Source organism: Crotalus tigris, unplaced genomic scaffold (assembly GCF_016545835.1).
Source record: "Crotalus tigris isolate CLP2741 ecotype Arizona unplaced genomic scaffold, ASM1654583v1 scf7180000024351.1097467, whole genome shotgun sequence".
Taxonomy (NCBI): domain Eukaryota; kingdom Metazoa; phylum Chordata; class Lepidosauria; order Squamata; family Viperidae; genus Crotalus; species Crotalus tigris.
The window spans coordinates 361,960-383,004 of record NW_024100520.1 but is presented as its reverse complement, the minus strand read 5'-3'; positions in this window follow the sequence as shown (position 1 = coordinate 383,004).

Sequence of the window (21,045 nt, the reverse complement as noted above, 5' to 3'; positions counted from 1 at the left end):
CCTGCAGGAGATTACAGCAGTGTCTTTGGAAGAGCTAAAATATATTACTGCAGTCAAGTCAAGATAAAAAAGCATTTATACATGCTGACCAGGCACCTAACTAAAATTTGCTACAGGTAGTCCTCAACTTACAACAGTTCATTTAATGACCATTCAAAGTTACAACAGCATTGAAAAAAGTGACTTATGACCATTTTTCACCACCAATGACCGTTGCAGCATCCCCATGGTCACGTGATTTGCATTCAGATGCTTGACAACTGGCTCACATTTTATGACGGTTGCATTGTCCCGAGGTCACGTGATCCTCTTTTGCAACCTTCTGATAAGCAAAGTCAATGGGGAAGCCAGATTCACTTAACAACCATGTTACTAATTTAACAGCCACAGTGATTCACTTAACAAATGTGGCAAGGAAAGTAGTATAATGGGGCATAGCTCACTTAACAAACTTCTCACTTAGCCACCTAAATTTTGGGCACAACTGTGGCCATAAGTTGAGGACTACCCGTATTTCATTTTTAAACTCTGCATTTGACCAAGCTTTGCTAACTTATCATTACATCAGTACAGTAGGATTAGATACTTGTGTTATATTTTGCTCATTAGCAGAATGAGCTATTTGGGAGTCACATGCTCATCTAGCACAAAATGAGACAGTCCATGAGGTTCATATCTTCTCCTCCAATTTGGAGGAATCCCTGAAGTGGCCCAAAATTCAATACCACTGATAGGAAGAGTTGGTTTCTATTAAAACAACCAGTCAGAGGAGAGAATCTGAGGGCTGCGTGAAACCATTGTCTGGCTCTATCTAGGGCAATACTCTCCGAATGAAACCTGTTCATAAGTAGGGTAATGTCTGTACTGCTCCTAATCAAAAGTGCTTATGAAGATAGAAAGGGATTAGCTGTGAGGCAAGAATTAGTCGGTTTAATGGTATTAAATATGTTCAGTCTCTGGAAATACAACTCTTATACAGATTCTGTTACTCTTCTTTGTGCTTCCTAGATCAAATAGAAAGATCACACAGAGATCTAGTTATCACTTTTTCTGGATAGACTCTAGCTGACTGCAAATCTCTAAATTGCAATTATCTGGATCATGGATGATATATGCTTCAACAAGCCAGTATCTGCTTTGTGGTTTATGTGCATTTATACAGTAGATAAGGCAGGGCTAGATGAAACAAAAGTTGGAATTAAGATTGCCGGGAGAAATATCAACAACCTAAGATATGCAGATGATACCACTCTAATGGCAGAAAGTGAAGAGGAACTAAAGAGCCTCTTGATGCGGGTGAAGAAGGAGAGTGCAAAAGTAGGCTTGAAACTCAACATTAAGAAAAACAAAATCATGGCATCCGGCCCTCTCAATTCCTGGCAAATAGATGGGGAAGAAATGGAGGTAGTGACAGATTTTATTTTTCTGGGCTCCAAGATCACTTCAGATGGGGACTGCAGCCAAGAAATTAAAAGACGCGTGCTCCTGGGGAGGAAAGCTATGGCAAATCTAGGCAGCATTCTAAAAAGCAGAGACATCACCCTGCCAACAAAAGTGCATATAGTCCAGGCCATGGTTTTCCCAGTTGCAATGTATGGCTGTGAAAGTTGGACCATAAGAAAGGCTGAGCACCAAAGAATTGAGGCCTTTGAACTATGGTGCTGGAGAAGACTCCTGCGAGTCCCTTGGACTGCAAGGTGTACAAAACGGTCAGACCTAGAAGAGATCAACCCTGACTGCTCTTTAGAAGGCCAGATCCTGAAGTTGAAACTCAAATACTTTGGCCACCTAATGAGAAGGAAGGACTCACTGGAGAAGGGCCTAATCCTGGGAAAGATTGAGGGCAATAGAAGAAGGGGACGACAGAGAATGAGATGGCTGGATGGAGTCACTGAAGCAGTAGGTGTGAACTTAAATGGACTCCAGAAGATGGTAGAGGACAGGAAGACCTGGAGTCCATGGGGTCGCGATGGGTCGGACACGACTTCGCAATTAACAACAACAACAACAACAACAACAACAAATACAATAGATGCTGCTGTTGCCAAACAAAGGGAGAGGTTGCCGCAGGTCTGCTGAATAAAAGTAGGATGAGCCCTTCCTTTGCATAGGCACTCAACTTTGCTCAGATAGTCAACACACCAAATAAAGAACCTATTCAAAATCTGCCCAAGTCTACTAAATTGTGAAGCAAGATTCAGAGTCAGTTATATCCAAATTTCTGAATATTTCCAAATCAATCTGACTTGATGCTGGATGTGGGATTTGGCTTACTTAGATGTACACCCCTACTTAAAATGATCACTTAATTCCTGTCCAGTCTAATCAAATTTCAGTCCAATGAAAAAGTTTTTGAAGCTTTAAAAACCCAAAGATGCTTTTTCACGGGCAACTGAACTTTCTTGTCTTTCTCTGAAGACATTTCGCTTCTCACCCAAGAAGCTTCTTCAGCTCTGACTGGATGGTGGGGAATGGAAGGATGTATACTCCTCACAGACAGCTAGTCATTTGTAAGGTATATAAATCCTTCCATTCTCCACCATCCAGTCAGAGCAGAAGAAGCTTCTTGGATGAGAAGCAAAATGTCTTCAAAGAAAAACAAGAAAGTCCAGTTGCCTCTTGAAAAAGCATCTTTGGGATAATTATGATCAGAATGACTGAGAATCACCATAGACATCAAGTTTTGAAAACCTTCCTCCAAAAGAATATTAAACATTAGATTTCAGTTCTACTAATTGCTTCTCATATTTATTGGAATGGTCAATAAATAATTATTATGAGCCTGAACTATTATGACAGCAATAAAAATGCCATTTTCTGATGTTGCAGCACCATCTATTGGAAACTCTGACATTGCAATGACACCTGTAATGCAATTTTCAAATCAATTCTAATTCTATAAAATCTCAAATTAAACTCCCTTTTATATACTGTATTTAAAAAGTCCTAATAAGAACTTTTCTTCATTCTATAAAGTCAACAAAAGCATATACTTGCAGAAACATAAAAAACTAATGGTGGGCAGAATATTAATCTGCAATTCTGCATATATATTTTCCCAGGACCTTTGGTGGAAGGAAGCATTTGGTGCCTTTCCAGAGTTGCACTGAAGCAAATCAGAAGTGGTAGAGAAAAGTGAAATAAGGCAGGTTGAAAAAGGTTGGGTGGGGCTCCGATTCCCTTCGAAATATATGAATAGTACTCTCTGTTCTTGCCTGGGCTCAGCCTTTAAGGCCAAGAGCTAAACAAAACTGACTTCTGTAAAAAATGGGAGAGGAGGCATCAAGCAAAATCCAGGATATGCTTACCAGAAATGGCTCTCTTTTTGTTTTTAACATGTAAAAAAAAACCACCAAGAAAGAGGGTGTGATTTTCCATAAATGAGTAAAATAACTCATTTATGGAAACAACTGAAGTAGAATTTGGCTGCTAATTCCTTGCTGCAATCACATTCCAAATTTGACAGTGCTAGAGGAAAGGGATAAAATATCAGGGCATCTCAGTTTAAGAGACTGATGCTGGCTTAGTGATTCCACAGTTTGTGAATGGAAAAAAAAATCTAACCCACAACCTTGTGTTCCAAAATATAATGAATGGCTTTTTCAAGGACCTTGATTACAGCCAAAAACCTTCCCCACTGATTTGTGGGTTAATTTAGATGCAAATCCTCCTGTATGTAATTGTCCCTTAGGAAGACATAGTGGCTGCAGTGTAGGCTAGTGCAGCTCCCAACAGTGTTTTCTGTTACGTGCTAATGACAACTGAGTCTACGTCAGATCTGTATAATGGATTATTCTACCCAGGCAAATATGTATGCCAGCCTTACTGTCTGTCAAAACAGCCCTCTGTTTTTACATTGCAATACAGGCAGCAAAATTAGCAGGCTTATTAAGATCCATGTGGAGAACATAAAGGGAACCAGTCATGATAGATGTAATAGGTCACATATTAGTTAGGATTTAAAACTATGGCTCAGGGCTGTTCAATGGTATGGCATGCAGGAAGTGTCAGGCATAAATTGACATTGATTCTTTTTTTGTCCCAGATTGCTCTTTTTGCAGGAACCAATTCAGATCACTGTTAGTTTTCCTGTTGTAGCCAGAGAGACAAAATTAAACTCCAGTAGCATTTCAAGATAATAACATATTGACAGTAACTTTACTTTCTCTATTTTGTACATTGGTTTAATCAGAACTCAAAAATAATGTCAGATTGAATCTGGCTGCCTTGTCTCTGCAAGGTTCTTTACTCCCTATGGAAGGAATCTTTTTTTCCTACTTCTTTTGTGAGGAGTGAAGAACTAAAAATAAGGTTCAGGGAGAGGAAGGTTGCCTCCCTGTTAGCTTTTTTTAAAAGCTGTGCTTGTTCACTCACAGCAGAGGATAGACACAACCTTCACTTTCCATTTTTTGTTTCCTCCAAATCATCTGAGTAGAATTGTATTAAGACTTGACCACCATGTGATCAGATGATGATTCCTGCAAATAGGACTGGCCTAAAGCATTCTGGCACCTGAGATAGGGAGCTGAAACTATGCTCCCATGCCCTCTTATTTCAACAAAATCTTGACAGGTCTTAATTCTGCGTTTTTCCTATTCTAGTCCATTCCATTCATGGTACTACTTGGCTACCTATCTCAATGTGCTAGAGAAAACTAACAATTTAAAATGCCATGTTCAATGATTCAAGTACCTGAACAGCAAACATAACTTTTCCTGCCTGCGCAGCCAAAGCTACCATTTTTATCTGTTTAAATAATTAAAATGATGCTTTCCGTGCCTTCTTCTTTGTGAAGATTTCCTGAAGCTCACGCTCTCCTGAGAAGGCTGCAAACCCAACTAGCCTCTCCTGCATTATTGTTGAGTATGGATGCATTTTTAAATTCACTTCAGCTTGCAGAAGCTATGTTCCACACTGGCAAATCTTACATGAAAAGACTTAAAAGTATTGAAAAAAAAAGAATTACGTAGATCAGGTTAGAACTGTTGCGCTCTTGGTCTTCTTTGAGAGTGGTTGTTTTCTTGCAGACATTTCAAATTACCAGACAGCATCAGCATCAGCATTATCAATAATCAAGCTGTCTTCTTCTTGGTCAAATGTTTATTTATCTACATATTATGTTGAATGAGTAGGAAAAGCAGTTTCAGTATTACGTTCCATAGCCAATCTTTATGCACTCTTTGGAACAATTTTTAATCTCTTATCTAACTGGTAAGATTGCAAGACTAACTTTACTTTGATTTCTCGACTTAATTCCATTGTTCCATATATATCCAATTCAAGACTTTGGGCTTTCTTGCTTTGATCATTTATTTCAAGCAGTGATATATATCACAACTCTAAGCCTTGCAAAAAATTGAGGATAACCATGCTTCTGGTTATTCCATTTTTTCCTGCCACTGTTCCCCTATGAATAGCTCCTGTCAAGACATTATCTTTCCTAATAGCAACTGTAGCATGACCTACCTTCCCAAATTGTTATTGGATAGGCTCTACTCAACTTTCTCATCATGTAGCTCTCAGTCATTTTAGGATCAAGGGAGATGATTTCCTTGCTATCACTTTATAGAATAGAGCTGGAGGTGACCCTGGAGGTCTTCTAGTCCAGCCCCTACATCATCTCAGACAGGTGACTGTCTAGCCTCTTCTTAAACATCTTCAGTGATGGAGCGCTCACAATTTCTGGGGGTAAGCTGTTCCACTGGTTGATTGTCCTCACTGTCAGAAAATTTCTCCTTATTTCCAGGTTGCTTCTCTCCTTGATCAGTTTCCAACCATTGTTTCTCATCCTTCCCTCTGGTGCTCTGGTGAACAACCTGACCCCCTCTGCCTTGTGACAGCCCCTCAGATATTGGAACACTGCTATCATATCTCCCCTATATGAAATGCCACTGAAATTCAAAGTTCAATAAATAGGGCAAAAAAAATCCTGTTTCTTCTCTTCATATTGGTATTATCACCATACCACTCATGCAAACTATTGCAATTCCCATTATCTTCTAGATTGTTTAGTGTCCAGAAGAAAGCTCCCACTAAAAGGTGACGTTCATCTGTCCAGACTCTTGAGGAGGCAAGGACATGCACCAAAGGCTCTCTCTTCTTTCCCTGAAGTTCCTGTCTTTTCTTCCTCTTCTCACCTCTTCTGCTTTCCCTTGCATGCTCCTTCCTCCAGAACTTCATTCTATCATCTCTGTACCCTTACAGCAGAGAGAATACTAATGCCAGCACGAAAGGCAATTTTCAACATTCTGGGTTCTCCATCCCACAGACTGGCTTTGGCTGTGAGCAAATGTGATGTGGCCTCCTCTCGGTGCTGCGACAAATTTCAAAATGCATTTGTACCTCCCTTCCCTTCCCATCCCTCCCTCCCAGCTTTGAAAAGAGAGTGGATGAAAGGGAACTGACAAGTTTGGCACAAATGAAGTTAGAATGCGATTTTAACAAAGAACCCAATTTGTACTGCAGCTAATTAAATTACAGCTTGACAGTCACAGGGTGGCAGAAAAGACAGAAGATCTATGGGAGTCAGTGAACTTCACTTACCTTCCATATCCTCCACTTTAGCTGCTACAGTATTACATTTTTATGGCATTTTTTTTTAAAGAACTGGAGTTATATAGGCATAACATACAGCTGTTTTACAGCTTCTTAACAGAACTCTTGTACCTCTCTATTGTCCACCAAGATAGAACAGAAGAGGAATGTCTATGGAGATTCTCAAGTCATCCAGTTCCTGCTTGTCCCAAAGGTGCTCCCCCCCCATCAAAAGGCAACTGGACTTTCTTTGTTTTTCCTTGAAGACATTTCGCTTCTCATCCAAGAAGCTTCTTTAGTTCCTGAACTGAAGAAGCTTCTTGGGTGAGAAGCGAAATGTCTTCAAGGAAAAACAAAGAAAGCCAGTTGCCCTTTTTGGGGGGGAAGCACCTTTGGGACAACAGAAGAGGAAAAGCGGAATGCAGAAGGGATAACATGTGGAGCAAACAATTGTTTATTCAAAAACTGAGTCCATGAAAATTACTTTCCTACATTGACAATTGAAAAATACCACCCAGAATATATGCTGTATAAAATGGAGGATTCTCTCCCCTGGTAGGAGAGTAGAAGTCATACACGGGGACATGACATAATAGGATATCTGTGGCTCTCTGTTCTGAGAGTTTAAAGGAAGGTGAACTGAACATACAATTTTCAGAGCTTCTTTCCTCTGCAAATCTTTTCATGCAAATCCAACATGGCAAACATTCCATTTGGAACAAGGCCTTTCAGAGCAGAGAGAAGGTGGCCAGATTTAAGAGGAATGAAAGTCTAGCTAGGACGAGGGACTGGTGCTTGTTCATTATTTCAGAATTTCCATGCCATTTAATGTTCAGCTGAAAGGTGCCCTTGGGTGCAAGTCTGAGGTCTTAACTATAATAAATAATAAATTATTTAATAAACTATCATAATGAACTATAATAACCTATGCCCAGATATTTTCCAGTAACTCTCCGTACTGCACAGAAATTATTACATCAATTAGTCATAATCATCTCTCCCCCAAAAAATCTGCATTTGATTGAATAAGAGCAACAATTAAAATAATCTTAAAGAATTTCATTTTCAGATAGAAATGAAATATTCATTCTAAACCAGCATTTTGATACCACAGTGGGTCAACCATATACCTCTGGGATGCACTTGAGGGCAGTATTTCTTCAAAAACATGAATCCCCCCAGCTGTGTTTTATTTTACAGTATATAGAAAAAGGCTAGGCAGTAGGGAGGCTGAGAGAGAAAGAGATAAGGCCTGGACAAAGATTAACTATTTTATCAAGCTGCTTCTTGATTTAGTCATTTGTGATCAGCTGTCTAACAGGGCTCTGTTAATACTGTATTCAGTATCTGAAAATTGTTCAGAAGGTTTTTAGACTAAGTTTGTTGACCATCTTAAATAATTCAAGTTGGGAGTGGTAGTTTGAGTTATAAATATTTTAATCAACAAAGGACATTATCATCTCAGTACATGCAGATGGGTAACTTTCCATATTTTTCTGCCCTTTTCTTCCCTGCTAACAATAAAATTTACTTTCCAGCAGGTTTCAAAAGAGGGAAATATTTCTGCATGTTAACTGTAGGCCAAGCTAGAGAGAGATGTTCAGGACAACAATGCCCAAGGATGTTTTAGCACCTAGACAGACTACATTTCCCTGGAGCCCCCACCTTGGTTAGAAAACTCCATGTGTTCCCAAGACTATAGGCTGTGGGAGAGAGATCTCTGGTAGGACTCCCCACCTTGCTGCTATCACTGCTATGACTAAAGAATAGAGGAATACAGAATACAGAATAAAAAAGTTGGAAAGGACCTTTGAGGTCTACTAGTCCAACCCTCTGCCCAAGCAGGAGAGCCTATACCATTTCAGACAAATGGTTGTCCAGTCTCTTCTTAAAAGCCTTCAGTGTTGGAGCACCCACAACTTCTGAAGGCAAGGTTAATTGTTCTCACTGTTAGGAAGTTTCTCCTTAGCTTCTCCCCTTGATTAGTTTCCATCCATTGTTTCTTGTCTTGCCTTCTGGTGCTTTGGAAAATAGGTTGACAGCCACCCCCCCTTTCTTTGTAACAACCCCTCAAATATTGGAACACTGCTATCATGTCACCCTTAGTCCTTCTTTTCACTAGACTAGATATACCCAATTCCTACAACTGTTCATGTTTTCATCTCCAAACTCTTAATCATCTTAGTTGCTCTTCTCTACACTCAAAAGAAGTCTCAACATCTTTTTTTATAATATGGTGACCAAACCTGGATGCAGTATTTCAGATGTGGTCTTACTAAGGTTTTGTATAGCGGTACTAATACTTCACGTGATCTTGAGACTCTGTCTCTCTGTTTATGCAATCAAAGATTGCATTAGCTTTTTTGGCTGCTGGCTCATATTTAACTGATTGTCTATTAGGACTCCAAGATCAGCTTAAGATCTACTTAGGAAAACTTAAAGGATGGCATTCAACATTTCCACTGTATTTCATAAAGAAACAAATAGGAAAAAATTGACAGGGCATATTGTAAGATAGTCTTCTAGAAATTTGGAAAGTTCTGAGAATAAAGATAAGTTCAGAGATAAGTCCAATATGATATATCCAAATTCATAAAACAGATTAAAGACACAGCTAGAATTGCTTAATGAAGGTAGGAACTTACCATGGTTAATGTACCTACAGATTACTGGAAGAATAAAAAGTGATTTCAAGAAAAAATGAGCCACCAATGACAGAATTTGAAACACTTATATGAAATCAAGGTCATATATTGGGACACCTCTATACATTGTTATTAAAATATAATACAAAGACAAAACAAATTAAAAACTGCATGACAAAAATGGATGCAAAATGTTAAAAAACTACAGGGGAAAAACAGGAGGAAGAGCTATGGAAACAAATCAACGAAGTTCACTCTAAATTGCAATTTGAGAGAAATTTGTACAAAATATATTTTATAGATAGCATGTACCCCATCAATGATTAATAAGATGAGAAGCTCATACAATGACAAATGCTGCACATGTCATAATAAAAAAACATTTTACCACACATGGTGCTTATGTGAAAAGGAAACTCCAAAAGTATTGAAAGGAAATACACCAAAACATTCAGAATTTAAAAAAAATAAAATTTGAATTAAAATAATTATTATTTTTATAAGGAGTAATTCCAGAGGGATACAAATGACAATATCACAATCTGCTATGATACATCTTGATAGCAGCAGTAACTAATCTGATACAATATTGCAAATGTGATACACTGCCAACCATAATAAAAATGGGAGATCAGAATCAGTAACCACACAATAAAGTGAAAATGATTCCTATATATATTTATAACAGTAATTTAACTTAATTCAAGCAAGAATGGTTCATTTACATGCAATATATCACAGAGGAAGACAGATTTAGACATCTGGGATGTAGTTTTTAAGAAAAAGAGTTAAGGCATCAATTTAAAAATATCAAATGAAAATGATTTAAATAAATATAAGCAACAATCTCCAATGTTTCAAGAACAGTATCAATGCTTGAGTAGTGATTAATTTCTAGTGATTTGGAACAATGGAAGGAAAGGGAAAAAGGAGCTATCAAAAATTCTTCCATATGATACTGTTTGTATTTTACTTTTTTTTTTTACTTTGTTTCAGTACTTCCCTTTCTATATCTATACACTTTACTGTTCATTACCAGCTTGGAGAATGCAAAGTGACTATATGTTTATAATCAAGTTTCATATTAAAAACAAAAACAAAAACACTCAACCACCGCCTCACCCCAAAAAACCAATACCATGGATTTCCACTAGTGAGTTTTCAAAGACCCCCATAACACAAAATGTGCTTTGCAATGCAAACTGGGTCTCTTTGTACTTGCATCACAACATGGCACGCAGATATATAAAAGGCAAAGATTGCATTATGATATCATTTTGCATGTTTTACTATTCTAACAAAATTGTAGCCTGCTCCGGACAGGTTGTTACAGGCTGAGGGCTGACCTTTCCAAATCTAGAGAAAGGTTATGTTCTCCAGCTTTGAGGGGAAATGACATTGTGCTAAACTTCATCTAAGCCAGGGGTCTTCAAACATGGCCCTTTTATGACTTGTGGACTTCAACTTCCAGAATTCCTCAGCCAGGCACCTGGCTGAGGAATTCTGGGAGTTAAAGTCCACAAGTCATAAAAGGGCCAAGTTTGAAGACCCCTGATCTAAGCCTTAAAAGTAAGAAAACAAACAAGTACAACAAGCAACAGAGGCAGCGACTGAATGTGGCTTCAGGATCAATTATCGGATGTATCCAGCTAAAATTCTGAACATATCCTGTATAATTGCTTTACAGATTGAACTGCACAACCCTAAATTAATTACATCAATAATCTATACTAATTTGTTGTAAATTCATTTAATCAAGCTGAGAAGCAAGCTCCGTTGACCTCATTCAATCACTCAGAAGTAGATCACTTGTTTCCGTGGAGATTGCTCCCAAATAAATGTTTGCATAACTGAGCAGAGCTCCTCAATCTATATAAACAAATAGTGACAGTTCTGTACGGTCCTCTCCTGTAAAAGAGCACATCAGTTGTACACAGTCTTCATCTTTGAACAAGCCAATTGAACTCTGAGTCTTCTTAACTTTGAATAGAGTCTGTTTAGGAGATTGTTACTCTCCAGTAAAGTTTTGCGCAGTATTTGCAGGGCATCCAAAGAATGCTATGAAAGGGCTTACCATTGTTTTATTTCAGAAGCAGATTCTCTGTGTTACTTGACTGGCCTTTTCAGAACAGCAGTGCAAGCAATTTTTGCTGAAGCAACCTTTAGTCATGTACTTATTGAGGGACAGAAGTGGAGGTCTAGTTGAGTAAAATGGTTTTTCTCTGGGGGCTGAGACAAGATTAATACTTTCATATTAAAAATATTTCACACATAACAATATGTGCAAATCGAGTTCTTATTTTGTCTCAAACACCTTCCAGAATTCATTAGCTAGTGATAGTTCTCGACTTCAAAGTTACAACGGACCTCCCCAGAGCTGCTTACAATCCATTTTCAAAGTTACAACAGCTGCACTGCCATCACCACCACGGTTACGTTATCACATTTTGGGCACTTGGCTCATCTTTATGGCTACTATGACTGCAACTTGTGACAGTTTTTTGCCAGTTTCCAGCATTTACTTCTGGTTTCCTGCAAAAAAAACAACACCTATTGGAGAAAATGGGTTTGCTTTGCCACCACCATGTTCATTTAGTAACCGTTTAACTACTTGCTTAACTACTGTGGCGTTTGTTTCACAACTAACTGCAAAAAATGTGGGGGGAAATATGGGTCCAGTCACATGATGTCTTGACTTACAACTGCGAAGACTTACAATTGTAATTCTGGGGTCAATTACTGTCATAACTCAAAGACTACCTGGAGTTCCCTATTGAAAGACTAATAGATGCTAAGACTAATACCAGAAAATGAAATTATTTGGAGATATTTTTGATCTTAAGAATGAAACAAAAGCTTTAATACCTCTTTCCCTTACACCCCCTAAAAGAAAGCCTCAATGAAAGAAGAGCCAAAAATATTAACCTTACAAATTTGGGTGACGTTGCCATGTCACTTTCTAGCTCCCTGTGGACTTCTGAACATTTTTTTAAAAAACCCACTGTGATCGGGAGAAAAAATACCTGCTTGTTCCTTCCCAATAGGCATGTCATGCCCTAGAATTGCTTTTGTTAAACATTTAGCCTTGCATTCAAGACGGAAAAGCTCCCTGATATTATTAAGCTGCTCTTTAAGCAGGATAAAAAATGCCGGAAAAGAAGACTGCCCTTGCCTTAATCTAGTTTTCTCTGCTGAATCATCATCCCCAGCCTTGCCCTTAGAAATAAAAGGGAACCCAAGACATAAAATGGATTTATTTCTCATTCAATTTTGTTTAGAACTTTTGCCAAAGGCTGATTTGGAACATCCCTTCTCCATGCAAAAAAAAAAGTAAACAGTAATTTTGTACCTTTCACGGGGATGATAAAAGTTCTGTGCAAGTTTTTTTAAAAAAACGTATTTGGAGAACTGCACACAGATTCCACTAAGAAAAATATTTGTTTTTCAAATTGGTAATGGCTCATGAATGGAGCAATAAACTAGAATGAGTTCTGGCAAGATTTCCAAGGCTGTGTCTCTTCTACACACTCACATGGGAAGGAATTCAAATAGTCAGTCATGCTTACTCTCGAGTAAACATACACATGCTTTATTATAAACTACGTTTTTGACATTTTTACCCAGTTGTGTGATAAAACATTTTAACAAAACTGAGATTCATCATAAAATTTTCTAAAAGAGTGCAGGATCATGAGAATCAATTATTTCACTTTAAATATTTGCAACTCAGGGTATGTGTGCTGGCAAGCATTGGCACAGAGAGATACATAAGTCATTCCCAAATATTCTCTCACAAAGCTATGATATTGAAATATTATAACATTAGTTCTAAACACAGTACAATATAGCATTAGCACAGCCATGGATTATTTTTTTTACATCTTCAGCCTGGTTTTTGATGCATTTTCTTCTTAAAATGTTGAACAGGCTTTTAAATATAAAAGAGCACTGTAGAATCTCTAAGAGATTAGGACAGTGTGCATCTGATTTTGTAAAAATGATCAAATTTAACTTGCATTCCTTTAGTCTGACTAAGCAACATTTATGGGAGGGCAGAATCAAATAGCAATAGCACTTATATATCGCTTCACAGTGCTTTCAGCCCTCTCTAAGTGGCTTACAGAATCAACATTCTGCCCCCAACAATCTGGGTCCTCATTTTACCAATCTCGGAAGGATGGAAGGCTGAGTCAATCTGGAGCCAGTCAAGATCAAACTGCAGGCAGTCAGCAGTATTAGCCTGCAGTACTGCATTCTAACCACTGCACCATGATGGTATAGAATCAAAGTCGATACAATGACTGTAGTTCTGCAATGTAAACCTCATACCTTTGGAACATATGACATCAACAACCATACAAAAGGCCCAGGGCTTCAGGTAAAACAAATAATTGTTTGCAGTGTCCAAATTCACACTAGCCTCCACACGTTTATGCTTTTTGACTGTTCTACTTGTTAGCATAAAATTGCAAGTTTTGACCAGTAAAACAAAGCATTTTTTAGCTTTACACAACTGTTTCCTTTTGTTCATTGTGGTTTGATTGGAAATAGGCTTTCTTCAATAAAAGGCAGATCCAACCTGGAAGCTTGGGCTGAAAATCCCCCAGAGGCAGTAAAAATAGAATAGAAGTTCTAACAAAATAAACATGATCAAGAAGACTAATTATATCCATTAGCTTTGCAGACTGGGGATTCTAGGAGCTGCTATCTAAAAATCTTTGGAGCGTAACAAATCTGTATGGAAACCATATATATCCTTGAAATGCCAAGTCCCTTTCCACCCTCTCTTATTATTGACTGCCAATATAAATTGGAAGTCATTTACTGGTCTTTGCACATACAGTATGCAGTTTATGCAACAGAATTGAACAGAGGGTGTACATGTTTCAAATAACAGCAATAGCATTTAGACTTATACACTGCCCCATAACTCTACAGCAGGGCTTTTCAACCTTTTCACCCATTGTACCCCTTTTAGGATATGGTAATATCTGAGTACCACCAGTCGCCTAGCAAGGTGTCAAAAACTTGATGACCCAAAAAAAAAAAAAGGAAAAAAGTGATGAAGTACAGGTAGTCCTCGACTTACAACAGTTTGCTTAGTGACTGTTCAAAGTTACAATGGCACTTTAAAAAGTGCCTCTCAAGCCACTGCCGAGAAAGACACCTGCCTGCCCACTCGGCGGCACTCTTCCTCCTGTCTGAGGTTTTCATTGTTGTAATAGTAGTAAAGTTGGAAGGGACCTTGGAGGTCATCTAGTCCAACCCCCTGTTGTAAGCATTTCTGTTGAGGATTGGCAGCAAGGGTGGGATGGGGTGTTTGGTTTTTATTCCCCCCATCTGCTGGGTGGTTATAGCAGGTTTTGGTCACTTCACATGACCCTGGGACACTGTGACTGTCATAAATATGAATCAGTTGCCAAGCATCTGAATGTAAATCACAAGACCCCAGAGATGCTGCAACATTCCAGCTGATCGGCGCTTCTTTTGGGCTCAGCGGAAGCGCCAGGATCAGTGCTTAGCTCCAGTTGGAGCCTGGCACTGATCCCGGCGCTTCCGCTGAGCCCTGACTGCCCTGCAGCTCCAGCCATCTCTCGCTCAGGCTTGTGCGGTGCTGCCACCAGTTCAGCTCATTCCCCTCCCCCACTACCACTTTTCTAGGATGGTTGCATACCACCTGCCAGGTGCCAATGTACCACAGGTGGTACCTGTACCACTGGTTGAAAAGCCTTGCTCTACAGCACTCTCTGGGAGGTTTACAGTATCATATTGCACCCAACAATCTGAGTTCTCATTTATCAATCTTAGAAGAATGGAAGGCTGAGTCAACCTTGAGTCCCCTCAGGTTCAAACTCCAGGCTGTGGGCAGAGTTTGCTTTGCAATACTGCATTTTAACCACTGCACCACCAGAGCTCTTATTAAAGTTTAACTCTACCACTCCTACCTAAAATTATTTTAGTCATCTGATATAGATATTTGGAAGAATGGGGGCAAAGGGAACTTTCTCAGTGCATTATTTGAATCTAAAAATCCCTATTCATCATCAGGGCACACTGTTGCTTTTGACTATTTTTATATCCTATCCTTCATACAAAGGAGCTCTAAAGGGAAACTGTATCTCTGAAATGACTCTTAAATGGAGAAACCATTGTTAAGCTCGTGAGAATTTACTACATCTAAATCCACTCTGTAGTGCACCATATCCACCTTCCAACCATCTCCCAAAATGAAATGTGAAGTCTTCTGACTCTTTTCAACTTAATACAGTACAGGTAGTCCTCCGCTGATGATTATGACAGAGCCCAGCAATTTTTTATCATAAGTCATGATGGATGTAAGTTGAAGGACTTACTGATTTTATGACATTTTTTGCAGTGGTTCTTAAATGAACACTGTGGTTGTAAAGCAAACACCGCAGTCATTAAGTGAGTCAAAGTCTTTCTATAGGCCAGTGGTGGCGAACCTATGGCACTGGTGCCAGAGGCGGCACTCAGAGCCCTCTCTGTGGGCACGCGCGCCGTTGCTCCAGTCCTAAGCCTTCAGCTGGGTTTTATAAAACCTTTTCGCTTTAGGCCTCCGTCGCCATTTACAAAAAAAAAGTTCAATCAATCAGTCAATTTCAACTTCTCACGGGAAAAAAAAAGATCTTGCAAAATTGGAATTGATCGATTGAACTTTTTAGTCCCACCCAGTCTGCTTTTACTACCGCAGCCACGCCCACCTAATGAGCCACACCCACTCAATGGGCCACACCCACCTGGCACCCGACGATGCATAAGTGGGTTTTGGGTTGCAGTTTGGGCACTCGATCTCTAAAAGGTTCACCATCACTGCTATAGGCGGTTTTTGTCAAAAACCAGCCAAAAAAGCTGGTTTCTTGCAAAAAAAAAAAAAAGTTGTACATCACACCACCTGAATGCAGAATGCTGTAGCTGGCCATATAGGCGAGCCAGTTGCCAAGCATTGAAAATGTAATCATGTGACTGCAAAGGAGTAGATCTGCCACTATTGGAATTCTGGGACGGGGTCATAAGTACCTCTTAGGGGGGTGGTCTTGCCTAACTTCAAATGGTCACTAAGTTACTGGTTATTAAGCAAGGACTACTAATGCAAAGCCAAATACTGTAACTGAAAATCAGTAATCACTTAGTTCAGGAAGAAGACATATATGTGCTAGAACAGGGGTGTCAAACTGCTGGCCTGTGGGCCAGATGCATCACATGGAAGCCACGCCCACTCCATTGCCAGCAATGGCAAAACTGTCCCGGTATGTTGTGCAACATCACGTGATGTCGTGAGTTTGACATGTCTGTGCTAGAAGAAACTATATCTGAAATTTCCCCTAGCAAAGGAAATTTTTACCTGCTCTCTTTCCCTTCCTTACATGACACTGGAGAACCATCAGCATAACAGCACAATCACTTAAGATCCTTACTTGAACTAATCTCATCTAACAAATAGGCTAAACTAAATTTGCACAAGCCTGATGCAGAATTATTGATATCTGCTTATTCATTTACAGTCTTTACAACGTTATTTGCTATCGCCCTAAGGCAAAATATTTTCCCTTCCAAATTTGCAGAGCTAAGACTTCCCTGAATGTCAGCCAACCAAATGCAATTTTAAAATGGCACAACTATAAAATTTTTCAACTGTACCTTTAATTAAGGAAAGGGTAGAGGAACCCTTGAATGAAATTTGACTCCCAATGACAAGTTTTCTTTGCAGTGTTACCAAAGTGCTTGAGAATGCCTTTTCTGGAATTTGGTTCCACATAACTGAAGGGAAGACCCTTTTTTGAAATGCAGTAAAACAATCCTGTATAACAGACATGTCAAACACAAGGCACGGGGGCCGGATGCGGCCTGCGAAGTGGTTTCATGTGGCCCACAAAGCCATTCTGGAAAGAGTGAGGGAACGGCCCCCTCTGCCTTGGCCCTGGCCCAGGCCAGCCAGGAGTCAATGTACAATTTTGTGGTGGCCATCTATGCTAAAACACATTCAGTCTTAGCTCCACAAGGCCATCTGGAAACAGCAAGGAACCAGCCCCTGCCATGTTGGCCCTGCCCCCCTGGATACACCCTTTGTGAGAAATGAAGAAATGCACCATTGCCCGGAAGTGGCCAGCAAATGGCCCTCACTTACTTCACATATCTGGCTTGATGGGCTCTGGGGGAGGGGGTTCAGCAGGCAGTGGGGCGAACGATGTAGAGCTGGCCATACCCACCAAGTAGGCCATACCCACTCCATCCACATCCACCCAGTAGGCTGCACCCACCCTGGCCACACCCACCTGGCCCCCCAAGGGCAACCGCAATGCTGATGCGGCCCTCAATGAAATTGAGTTTGACACCCCTGCTGTATAAGATTGGTAGCAAACAGAAATACAGATACTCCTCAACTTACAACAGTTCATTTAGTGACTGTTCAAAGTTACAACAGCATTGAAAAAGTGACATATGACCATTTTTCACACCTATGATCTCTGCAGCATCCCCAGGGTCATGTGATCAAAACTCAGACACTTGGCAACTGGTTCATATTTATGACGGTTGCAGTGTCCCAGGGACATGCGATCAGCTTTTGCCATCTTCTGACAAGCAAAGTCAATGGGGAAGCCAGATTTACTTAACAACCGTGTTGCCAACAACAGCAACGATTCATTTAACAACTGGGGCAAGAAAGGTCGTAAAATGGGGCAAAATTCACTTAATAAATGTTTCACTTAACAACATAAATTTTGGGCTCGATTGTGATCGTACGTCGAGCACTACCTGTACTGGGATGAGATGACTTGACAAAATGAAGAAAATAAAATGATTTAATTCCTGATTCAAAATTATGATATTAGCCTTCTCACCACCATCCAATCCATAAGAGTGATCTAATAGTCCATCAAGGACAAGAAAGACATTTTGTTTCATTCCCTATTTATTTTTTAAAAAACTGCTGAGATGCAATGTAGCAGCAACACCATTTATTTTCTCTTAACAGAAAGCTACTGGGCTTTTAAACTGTTCCAAAAACACTGGGCTTTGCTGAAGAACTAAATGTCCTCTCATCTTTCCTAACTCAGTAACTGGTGATAATGCCAAACATAAAGTAATACAGCATGCTTTAAATAGGTTATTTCAGCAAACTTGGCAAATTCTATGTTGAGGCATTTTTAATATTCTCTTTCCGCAAAGAGCAGAGCCATCAGAGATCAAAGCCATTTTTAAGTATCAAAATTAAGCAGTATTGCACCTGAGGATGCCAAACACATATGGGTGTGGGAGGACAGCACACACATACACACACACACACACACACACACACAGAGAGAGAGAGAGAGAGAGAGAGAGAGAGAGAGAGAGAGAGAGAGAGAGAGAGAGAGAAATATTTTGGGAATATTTAAAAGATATAATATTATATTTCCCCAAAGGAATAATGGAAAATCTTAGGCAGAAACACCCCCCCCCCATGTCTCTCTTCCCCAAACAGAAACCAGAAATGCAGATGTGATAATCTTGTCAGAAAGATTGGAGCCAGGAAGCTCGGAGCTGATGGGATTAGAAAGACAAAGATCCCTAGAATCAACAATCCCTCACACCAAAAAATCCAACACAGGACATAGTCATCAGCCACATCCCCAGGGAAGCATGATATGACCTTTGGGACATAATAGGATTAATCCACCACCATCAGAATACCAGAAAGGTACACTCAGACTTAGGTCAAAGTTCATGCCACAGGAACAACTCCAAACAAAAGCTCAAGAAGGTATAAATATTTGATCACCACTCCCAGCAACAGGTGGTCAACTTTCCCAGAGTTACCTTTCTGTCTGGCTCTGCTCTTCAATAAACTACAACCTTCTTTCTAAAGCAGTCTCCATTTTTTTTATTCCCAGCTTGGACTGGACCCTGATGAAGACCCATGTGGAGCTTTCTATCACTTTTGAATCAGCTCACCCAGAAGCACTTTTTATTTTCTCAGCTTCCAAGTTGTTGGGAAATAGCCATCCTCATTTGCACCTGCAAAAACGGCTGAGGTGAAGTCCACCCTTTCCCAGCAGTCTTAATCAAGATACTCTTCCCTTTGCTGTTACTACCATAACATCAGTCTTGCTGCAAAAGGAATTGCTTGCTGAGGAGAGCTTAAGAGGGGGGTCCCAAAAATCTCACCAGGGGTGGGAACAGTCTAAAGTAATTCCCAATAAAGGTTCACCATCAGGATAAATGTCAGCCCTACTAAGTGAATCAGACCAAGAAATCAGCTCCACAGTAAGACTAAAACAACTTATATAGAAATATAACAAAATTTTGCACATCTGAATGTGCAGTAACTCCTCCTCCTCCTCCTTACACGTCAATAGATTAAGGAGGCATTTGCATGATCATATAGTTCTGGACTTAAATAATGTCTAGGCAAAGATTCCTGCATATGTCCATCAAGGTCCTCTTCCTTACTCCCTATTTTAAATTTCAGACAATCCTAAATTTGATTGCTCTCTCTCTCTCTCTCCCTCCCTCCCTCCCTCCCTCCCTCCCTCCCTCCCTCTCTCTCTCTCTCTCTCTCTCTCTCTGTCATATTTCTCCTGCTTCAGCAATCATTATCAGGTAAAATAGCTTTCTTCCCCACAGTGATCTCTGTGTGTAGGCGAGAGAACATATGTGCATTATGGACTTTTGCTTACAATTCACAGTTTTTTATTTTACTCTAACAACAACACTGCCATTATACCTGGCAAGATCAAGAGTGACAGGGTTGGGAGGGAACAACAGTCTTTCCTTTTTGCCCTCTTCCTTTGAGCAGCAAGTGGAGAGGAAAAGAAGATGACAGATTTGGCTAGAAAGTACTTGAGGCCAAGAGTGACATCCACAGGGTGGAAGAAGCATAAGCATCTATCAGCAATATAAGCTCTGTTATATAAAGAGCAACAGTCAATTAGCAGACAAGTTAGCAAGAATAGTGATGTGACTTGGCAAGCAATGGACTCAGGGAATGCCACAGATAAAGGGCAGCTGCTCCACTAGTGGCAACTGGAAGTGGAACTCTGAAGGGAGGGGGAAGAGGAAATACATTTATATAGAAATGATATCATCAATGGCTGAGAACAAGTATCTAATGGCCCTCAAGAGATCTCAGATGGTCAGTAGATGCAATAAATCTCTAGGTCAGCTTGAAGATTGCAATCTGGCATGTTGCAATGTTATAGGAAACCGGAACGCTTGTAAAACTATACCAGGACAGACCAACTCGGTCTGATTTTTTAAGGTGGGCAGAAATACTAGGAGATGGATGGTCCTTCAAACCTCCAGATCCTGTGCAACATTTAGCTTTAAAGGGAATCACATTTACACAATGCCTTATCTGGCCACACATTTATATAACAACAACAAAATGGCCATTTTCATGAAACAGCAAAAAATACTGATTTATTTGCAAAATATTCCTGCTGCCACAGATGACATTTTGCAAAGAAATCTTTCTGCTTTCTCATTTGTTTCGATCTGTATTTCCAAAGGTTTTTCTATACTTCAGCATTTTTGATCTTGGCTTTCAAACATAAAATGCAAGGAACAGGCTTCTTCTGATAAAAGAGCCAACTGCTTCTTCATCAAAATGTATTATAGATACAGCATCCAAGGAGATAAGTGCTATATTGCCTGCTATGAGTTAGGTGTTACGACAATTAGGGCTTGCCTATGACTACTGAACTGTGACAATTTCATCAACATCTCACTGAGTTCACATGAAAATGCTAATTAGCAACACAGAATATTCACTAAAGACAAAAGATGTCTGAAAAAAAAGCTCTTGTAATATAGAGACTTGTTACTTTATTGTCATCCTCTTATATACCTGCTGCTTTTATATGCA